This window comes from Lycium barbarum, chromosome 1 (genome assembly GCF_019175385.1).
Source record: "Lycium barbarum isolate Lr01 chromosome 1, ASM1917538v2, whole genome shotgun sequence".
Taxonomy (NCBI): domain Eukaryota; kingdom Viridiplantae; phylum Streptophyta; class Magnoliopsida; order Solanales; family Solanaceae; genus Lycium; species Lycium barbarum.
In genome coordinates, this window is record NC_083337.1 from 7,917,015 (window position 1) to 7,926,867 (window position 9,853).

The window sequence follows — 9,853 nt, forward strand, 5'->3', positions numbered from 1 at the left end:
CAAGTAGAACTCTTCTTATGCCTAAGTGAGTTCATTAAACGAGAGTTAGCACCCCGAGTCCTTGTTATATTATTTCAACTCAAACCCTAGTTGATTTTTCCAAACAAACCAGGGTTTGTGCATAAGTGTTTGCAACAACTAACTAGCAATTAATATAAGAAATAATAAAGCACATCACAACCCATTATATATTTATGCAATGTTAGACACCCATTACATAACACCCATCATTTGGGTCCACAACTTTGATTAAAGAAACTACTCACACATATTGCTTACAAAAGTAGAAAGCAATAATAGAGATATAAAGCTTACAAAGTATAATAAAGACGGTGGAAATAGAATCTTTTTGTCTTCACTAAGCTCCAAAAGTGGTGTATTCAATGCTCACCCACTAATGGAACTAATACTAAATGTTGGAGAATATCCAGCTTTGGTCAAACAACCTAAAATGTTCTTTAAATAGGCTCCAAAAACGCACAACAACAATTGACAAAACTGCCCCTGGTAGCAAGATCGAAGGACCGTCGATGCCTCCGTGCTTTATTTCTTCAGTTATATGGTCCATTCGATGGTGTTGTCGACCAGTTTTACACTCCGTCGAGTCTTCCGTCTTTCTCTCTTCTTGTTGACAAATCTGTTGGACAATATAAATGATGAAACATCGATCAGTTCGATGCTTCGTTGATGCCTCCGTCCTTTGTCCTCTTCAGCTACGACCATCACTGGAAAGTTGAATTTATTGACACTTCAAAGGGCGGTTCGTCGATCAATCGACAGATTGCCGACTCTTCATTTCTGGGAATTTTCTCCTTTTTCCTTTGTTTTTGCTTTTGGGCCATCATATTCCTAAAACACAACAAAAACATATTAAAATGACCCAGACTTACTTGAAAACAACCAAAATTCATAGTAAAAAGGCGTCGAATGTGCCATAAATCCGCGGCACATCATCAACCGATTCCTTTTGCAAAGAAACAAGGGACGAAATGAAAAGCTTGGAGAAAATTGTAGGTTCTCACAATGTCCATCAAGCAATTAGAATCGCAACTTGGCCAAATCTCGGCAACTCTCAACCAAAGGCAAAAACGCACACTCCCTAGTGATACGGTTGCAAATCCAAGGAATGATGGTGATCATAAATGCCATGCAATCACTACTAGGAGTGGCAAGACAATTGGGGTGGAGGCATTAGTGAAAGATAATGTGGTGGTTGATGATGATAAAATGGTTGAAGAACCCATCGTTTTTTAGGAAGAAGTGACTCCAAAGAAGAAACGGGTAGTATTGAAAAGCCTATTATTATTGAAGATGGTCCGAAAATTAATGATGCTTCAAAAGGCGATGAAGCGGTAGAGGAGGTGCCAAGGGCTTTACCGCTCGTTGCAAAGCTTTCAAGTTTATTGAGAGGTTGAAAGGGATTTCAATTAACATCCCTTTAGTAGAAGCACTTGAATAAATGCCCGGTTATGCAAAATTCATGAAAGATCTTGTGACCAAGAGGAGACATGCTAATTTTGAAACTGTGGGAGTTACACATCATTGTAGCTCTATTATGAAAAAAATCCTGGGTTCGAAAGAAGGAAGATCCGGGAGCTTTCACCATTCCTTGCACAATTGGGATGTACAAATTCGACAAAGCATTATGTGATCTTGGAGCAAAATCAAGTTGATGCCGCTTGCTATCTTTAACAAGTTGGGTTTAGGCACTCCCCGACCCACAACAATGAGATTGCTAATGGCGGATAGAACCGTGAAGAAACCGGTTGGTATCCTCTATGATGTACTTGTGATAGTTGATCGATTCATTTTTTCGACCGATTTCATGATCTTGGATTGTGAAGTTTATTTTGAGGTGCGCATAATCTTGGGAAGACCTTTCTTAGCCACGGGGCATGCTCTTGTAGATGTGGAGAGCGGTGACCTAAAATTTAAAATGAATGATGAAGAAGTCACTTTCCATATTTGCAAGGCAATGAAACAACCGGCGGATATGAGTGTTGTGTCGGTTATTGATACAATTGATGAAGCCATGGAGATAACCGTTGAGCATGACCATGTGGGTGATATGTTGGCGGCGGTGATAATGAACTACGAGGGGTAAAATGAAGAAGAGTTCGAGGATACGGTTAATGCATTGATTGGGTTGGGGTCATACCACTACAACCCAAAGAATCTTGATCTTGATTTAGAAAACCAAGCAACTCCTCCCCCAAAGCCCTCTATCATTGAGCCTCCTATTTTAGAACCCAAACCTCTTCCTTCACACTTGATGTATGAATTACTTGGTCCTAACAATACATTTCCCGTGATTATTTCCTCCCGGTTGACGGATGAGCAAAGAGAAAGGTTGCTAGTAATCTTGAGAAGATACAAAAAAGCTGTTGGTTAGTGTATTGCAGATATCCAAGGGATTTCGCTTAGTATTTGTACTCATAAAATTTAACTTGATGAAGAATGTGAGCCAAGCGTTGAACATCAAATGAGGTTGAATCCTCCTATGCAAGAGGTTGTGAAGATTGAAATCATCAAATGGTTAGATGCCGGTGTTGTGTACCTTTTATCGGATAGCTCTTGGGTTAGCCTGGTTCAATGCGTGCCCAAAAAGGGTGGAATCACCGTGGTTGAAAATGCTAAAAATGAATTGATTCCTACTCGCACGGTCACCGGATGACGGTTTTGCATGGATTATCGAAAGTTGAACAAATGGACCAAAAAGGACCACTTCCCAATATCATTCATGGATCAAATGCTTGATAGGCTTGCGGGAAGGGATTATTATTGATTTTTTGATGGTTATTCCGGATACAACCAAATCACCATTGCCCCTGATGACTAATAGAAAACCACTTTCACTTGTCCTTACGGGACCTTTGCTTTTAAGAGAATTCCCTTTGGGCTATGTAATGCACCCGCAACTTTTCAATGGTGCATGATGTCTATTTTCTCATACATGGTTGAGGAGTCCATTGAAATCTTCAGGGACGACTTTTCCGTGGTGGGGGTTCCTTTGATGAATGCTTGGAGAATCTTGCCCAAGTATTGAAAATATGTAAAGAGACGAACTTGGTTCTAAATTGGGAGAAGTGTCACTTCATGGTTAGAGAAGGCATTGTCTTGGGACACAAGATTTCGGAAAAGGGGCTTGAGGTTGATTAAGCTAAAATTGAGGTTATTGTTAAGCTTCCTCCCCCAATCTCCATCAAAGGTGTTCGTAGCTTCCTTGGGCATGTCAGATTTTATAAAAGATTCATCAAGGATTTCTCAAAAATAGCCAACCCTCTGTGCAAGTTGTTGGAGAAGGAGTTGAAGTTTGTATTTGATGATGCTTGTTTGAAGGAATTTGAGGGCTTGAAAGAGAGACTCACATCGGTTCCTATCATCATTGCTCCTGATTGGTCTTAACCCTTTGAGTTGATGTGTGATGCAAGCGGATTTGCCATGGGGGTCGTTCTTGGCCAAAAGCATGATAAGATTTTCCACCCAATTTACTATGCAAGCAAGACTCTAAATGGTGCCCAAATGAATTAGACGGTCACCGAGCAAGAGTTGCTTGCTATTGTGTTTGCTTTCGAGAAGTTTCAAGCTTACTTGTTGGGCACCCATGTGATTGTTCACACCGACCATGCGGTTTTACGTTACCTCATGACAAAGAAAGATGCTAAACCGAGGTTGATACGTTGGGTCTTTCTCTTGCAAGAATTTGACTTTGATGTCAAAGATAGAAAAGGTTGTGAAAATAAAGTGGCAGACTATTTGTCTCGCCTTGAAGAGGGTGGGCCTTCATTGGATGGCCTTGAAATAAATTAATCCTTCTCGGATGAGCAAGTGATGGCGGGGTCATATGATATGATTCCATGGTATAAAGAATTTTCCAACTATCATGCTAGTGACATCGGCGGGAGGATTTGAACTTCCACCAAAAGAAAAAGTTCTTGAGTGACATCCAAAAATTCTATTGGGATGAGCCATATCTATTCTGGGTTTACGCCAACAACATCATAAGGAGGTGCATACCCGAAGTAGAAATGATGCCCATCATTGAAGCGTGTCACTCATCTTCGGTTGGTGAACACCATAGTATCTCAAGAACGGCGGCCAAATTTCTTCAAAGTGGTTTTTATTGGCCTACCATCCACTAAGGAGCTAATGACTTTGTGATAGCTTGTGACCAATGTCAATGCCATGATAGCAACTCAAGAAGGCATGAACTGCTAATGACGCTGATTCTTGAAGTGAAGTTATTTGATGTTTGGGGGATCGATTTCATGGGTCCATTTGTTAGTTCCTTTTTTTAGTTCCTATAATAACAAGTATATCCTTGTGGCGGTGGACTATGTTTCTAAATGGGTGGAGGCCGTACTGCTTCCTGACAATGAAGGAAAGAGTGTCACCCCGTTCTTGAAGAAGTACATATTCACAAGGTTTGGGACTCCGAGGGCTATCATTAGTGATAGGGGTAGTCATTTTTGCAATCGTTTATCCAAGGCACTTCTTGAGAAGTATGGAGTCAAGCATAGAGTTGCTACCCCTTATCATCCCCAAATGAGTGGTCAAGTGGAAGTGTTAAATCGTGAGATCAAGAGCATCCTTTCCAAAGCTGTCAATTCCAATAGGACCGATTGGTCAAAGAAATTGGACGATGCTCTATGGGCTTACCAGATGGCATACAAAACACCAATTGGCATGTCCCCTTACCAATGGGTGTTTGGTAAAACTTATCTCCTTCCGGTGGAACTTGAACGTAAAGCGTTGTGGGCTTTGAAAAAGTTGAACCTCGAATGGGGTGAATCTTCGCAATTAAGGATGGATCAAATCAATGAGCTGGATGAATTCTGATTTCGATCCTATGTGAGCTCTTCCATCTACAAAGCCCGCATGAAGCACTTTCACGAAAAAAAGATCTTGCAAAGAGAGTTTAGCCCCGGAGATCGGGTGTTGTTATTCAATTCAAGGCTCCGAATGTTTCCAGGTAAATTGAAGTCCAGGTGGTTCGGGCCCTTTGAAGTAACACAAGTGTTCCCACATGGAGCAATTGAACTTATTGGTCCGGATGGAGAGTATTTTAAGGTGAATGGTCAAAGGGTTAAGCATTACTTTAGCTTACCCAATGAAGCAAAGACAATGGATGTCATTACCTCAATGAACCATAAATAGGGTCACACCGTCCTGCCACGACGTTAACTCATGCTCTTCTTGGGAGGCAACCCAAGTCTTTTATTTAATATTTGCTTACGTGCGTAGGATGTAGGGAAAATAAATGCGAAGTGGACACGTGGGAAGAATTGGAAAAGAAAATGAGAAAATTAAAGGAAGGGGTGAATTTGCGGCCCTGATGCGATACCGCACCCCTGGATACGGTGAAAGTTTGCGGTCGCATCTTCACCCCCACAAAATGGCAGTGACCAATGAAAAAAAAGAAGTTTGCGAGCTATTTGCGGCCGCAACTTTGCTCAACCTAATCAGCCAGTGCCACATAAGGTAAGTGGAGTTTATGGTGGGAATGCGAGGTCGCAAACTTGATATGCGACCGCATTCCCCTTGCAAACTCCAAAAGTATAAAAGGTTTGTTTTGAAACGTTTTTTCTCATTCTTTTCCCTCTGAGTTTCAAATGCGACTCTTGTGACCTTCGTCACCCCTAATCACAATTTCAAGCATACACCCCTCAAAACTGACCCAACCCTCTCACCATCTGTGTGTGGTGCGTCTATTGGATCGTAATCAATAATTTCCCACATGTCCATCTCTACTTTTGATCTATAAGGTATGTTACATGGCTATTGAATTTAACTCTTTTAAAATCTTGCAACATGGTAGTAGCCTATAACATTGTCTTGCATCATTAGTGTGATGTACGAACCGTTATTCCCATTTGTATAATTTGATTTACAATGCTTTTATATGATTTGAATGTTCATGTGTGGAAATTGTTAGATTAGGGGTAGGGATTGCTTGTTAGTAGATTAAAAGTGTTGGTAATGCTTGTTGTGATTGGGGGGATGGGGGATCATTGCTTGAAAATGGATAAAAATGGTTGGAGGTCACTTAAGCTTGAATTCTTGGAACGATGATGGATTTACGGCCTTAAACTAAGTTTGCAGTCGTAAACTTAGTTTGCGGTGCCGCATCCCATGTTGAATTGGCAGTGACCTCGCCAAAAACCATGAGTTTGTGAGCAAGATGCGGCTCCGCATATTGAGTTTGCAGCCACAACTTTGTAGTTGCAGGAGCGCAAACTCTACTCTGCGGTCGCTTCTTGTCTCTTCTTCGCTTGATTGTTTTTTCTGTTTCCTGTGCATCGTTGCTAGTTTACCGCTTTCTTAAAACCATAAAGCATCAAAAAGATTTTTGTTTTTGTTTTTCTTAGGGCCTAATGTTTGTTGACTGTACAGGATGACTGGCCGCAAGAATTTGACACAAAAGAACCCAGCAAGCCTGACTGGGAAAAAAAGGAAGTGGCCTGCTCTGGGTGCCGAGCCATCTACCCCACCCTCTACACCTTAGCTGACTCCTACAGCCCAGGGCACTCCGGCCACTACTGATGATATGATCTGCCTGAGATTTGAGACCCAGATTAAAAGAGAAGAGGGCCTCAGATGTGCAATTAAAGGGGTAAAGGAGCGTTATGACATTAAACGCTCCTTCAACATTGAGAATAGCATCAGTCTTACTGGATTAGAAGAGTCATTTCCCAGGATCATGGAGCAACTGCACCAGCGAAACTGGATGGTGCCAACCAAAGAGCCCGGGAAGTTTGTCCCCCAAATAGTCAAGGAGTTCTATGCCAGTCTGGGTGTGAATATGGGCAAGAAAAAGAAAGTCGTGGTGGGGCGCACTGTTAGAGGAGAGGTTGTGCCCTTGTTCCATGAGGGAATCAACATAGAATATTTCGACAACAAGGTCACACCTCACAGTGAATATGAGGACATGATTCAGTCCAATGTGGCTGAAACCAAACGAGACTGGTTGGCAGAAATCAAAGCGGCTCCGGGAACTACTCCTCCGTCGATAAAGCCCAAGACGGGTATTGAAAAGGTGACCCTAAATATTGAATCAAAATTTTGGTTGTCCTTCATCAGCTCCCGGTTCTGGTCGTCACATAATGAGACCCTAGTGGGGATTCACAAGGCCATTCTCATCGCGTACATCATGAGTGGGGTACACATTAATGTGGGTCGCATTATGTACCCCCATATTATCGATAGAGCTTGATAGACTACTCGGTCCATCCCTTTCCCGTGCTTGATCACTCCCTTATGCAGGAGGCACAAAGTGTCTGTGTTTAAAAGGGTCGATCGAGAATGTGCAGCAGTTGGGGTCGTGGATATTATCTAGACTGAAGATGATGATAACCCCGAGAGGAGGAAAAAGAGGGCCCAGGCCAAAACCATTGTTCTCACAGCCGGCTTAGAGGACCTTGCTAGGCCTGCCACTTCTGCCATCCCGACATCTTCGGGTCCTGCTTCAGCTGGTTCCTCCACTAGCACCGCTACAGGGTCTACCACTAGTGACACCCCCCACCTGCTACAGGGGTCCCACCTCGGAGCACGTGATCTCCTTCTGTTGATGATTTTTGGAACATGGCTTGGACTGTGGGGGCTGTGGATTCCAAAGTGACCCGCTTCATCCGCACTCTACCTGACATGATTAAAAGGGCGGTGGAGTAGTCCAACAGACAGTGGGAGGAGCGTGTGGTTAGTCTGGAGAAGAGGGTGGCGAATATAGAGGCTGGTAAGACAGAGAGTGTAAAGGCAATGAAGACCAGCCTTGCTCAGTTGCGTGCCGATTTCACAGCTTCCTGGACCTCACTGATTCAGGCCATGTGTACAGGGGATGGTATGGATATTGAGGAGGTCGACAGGGCCCAGCATGAATCAGAGGCAGCAGATAGCTCTTCGCATCACACCACTACCAGAGATGATCCATTAGATTTGGGTGATGATGAGTACGAGGAGCTGGGTAATATTGAGACATTGCCGGATGCTTCAGAGGAGAAGCTCCAGGATGTATTAGCAGCTTCTGTCCAGCATGGCCACCCCGTCGCTCGTACAGATGCCGAGCTTGAGCGCGACATGCAATGAGCGAGAGAGCACTCCCTTATGGACATGATGCCCCCTACGGGGAAGAGTACCAGTGCCATATCCAGACCTCCACCTGCTGGCAACACTTCAACACCATCTAAACCCACCTCATCCACTATTGCTACTACTGAGTCCACCGCTGAGCACAATACTGAAGCAGTTCGAGAGGCTACATGAGGTGTCATAGGGAGTGATTAATTATTTTTTTAAGTGCTAATTGTTTATTTCATTAGGGACAATACAAGGTTTTAGTGGGGGCTAGTACTCCTAGTGTCGTTTGATGGAATTTTTGAGTCTTTTGATATGATGTACCAGGGATACTGTATGTATGACCTGTGTTTTAACGGATAGTGCTTTTGATTGTTGTTTTAAACATTGTAGTATTTTCATTATTGCATAGTTGTTGTTGTGTTGTTGCCCGTATTTTGTTTGTATTATTTTGTGGTATTAGCTATATCCTTGGCGTTTCTTAGCTGTGGTTCTTTTCCTAAGGATGCTAATGGTCTTTTGAACCTGGTACTTTTAGAAAGTTTTAAGTCAGTTTGTCCCAATGATAGATATTTGGTCACTTTCTTAAGGGAACTAAGCCTTTTAGAGTCGGGATGTGAGCATGACTTGTTTCGTATCAATACAGTTAGAATGTCACATAATATGGCCTACCCCTCCAAAACTTTTGAGCTTCAATGAGAAATGATAATCATGACAACTTAGGTTTCACTTGGTTACTCTTGACTATTCAATGGGGTAAACCATTAAGTGATCCTATTTTGAAAGATATTGACTCATTCTGAACAATGCATGTGCCAGGAGTGGTGACATTTTGTACTGACTTGTGTGATTGCTTGTGTCAACTAGAACTTGCCCGATTTTTCTTTCTAAGCTAAACTTAAATGATCGGTTGAAGAAAGGATCTTAGGCAATCTTTGAATTTTCATGTGAAACACCTTGTACATATATGTATCACTAGTCAACCCTTTTGAGCCTTTAGCCTTTTTCTTGTTGCCATATTACAAGTCGTACCACTTCATATACTCTTTTGAGCCTATCTTTCCTTGAACTCTAAAATCTCAACATAGACTGTTAGCCTAAGTTGGGGGCGAGGGGCCATGAGAGTAAGGTTGACAAAAAATAGAAAGTGGAATGGCGGTTGTTAGAAATGAAGAGGTTGCCCTTGCACGAAAGAAAATAAAAGAAAAAGAAAGAAGTTTTGGTTTATTGTTGTGTTTGCTAGAAAAGATTCTAATAAGTGCAAAATGGGCGGTTAATAAGAAGGTAATAGAAAGATGTGACTAAGGAGATAAAAGGTGGAGAGAAAATGAAATCATGATGAATCAAAGCAAAAGGCCTCAACCAAGTCAAATGTAGTGCGCAAGGAAGAGATAGTCACTTTTGTACCCAAATTTGTATCCTACCCAACCCAAAGCCATCATTACAACTCGGAAAGACCTTTGTGATCTACAATCAATTGTTTTTGGAATTACTATGGAAAGAAAGTAAGGGCAAGCATATGGTTTGATACTTGTGACACATGAGATTCTTTTTTAGTGCGAGTGTTCTCCTTTTGTCCCTCTATATTGATTGATATTTGTGTGAAAGGGACTTTCTTTCTTGTGAGGGCGCATGTATTGTAATAATAGATGAGCAATGAGACCATGCAAATGAGTCAATAGTGTGAATACGAATTGAGTAATCTTGAAAAACCTTGTGAAGCTTTGGAGTGTCATAAGGTCATTGTTAGTGCATTTTTGAAATAACAGGAAGGGGCGGATAT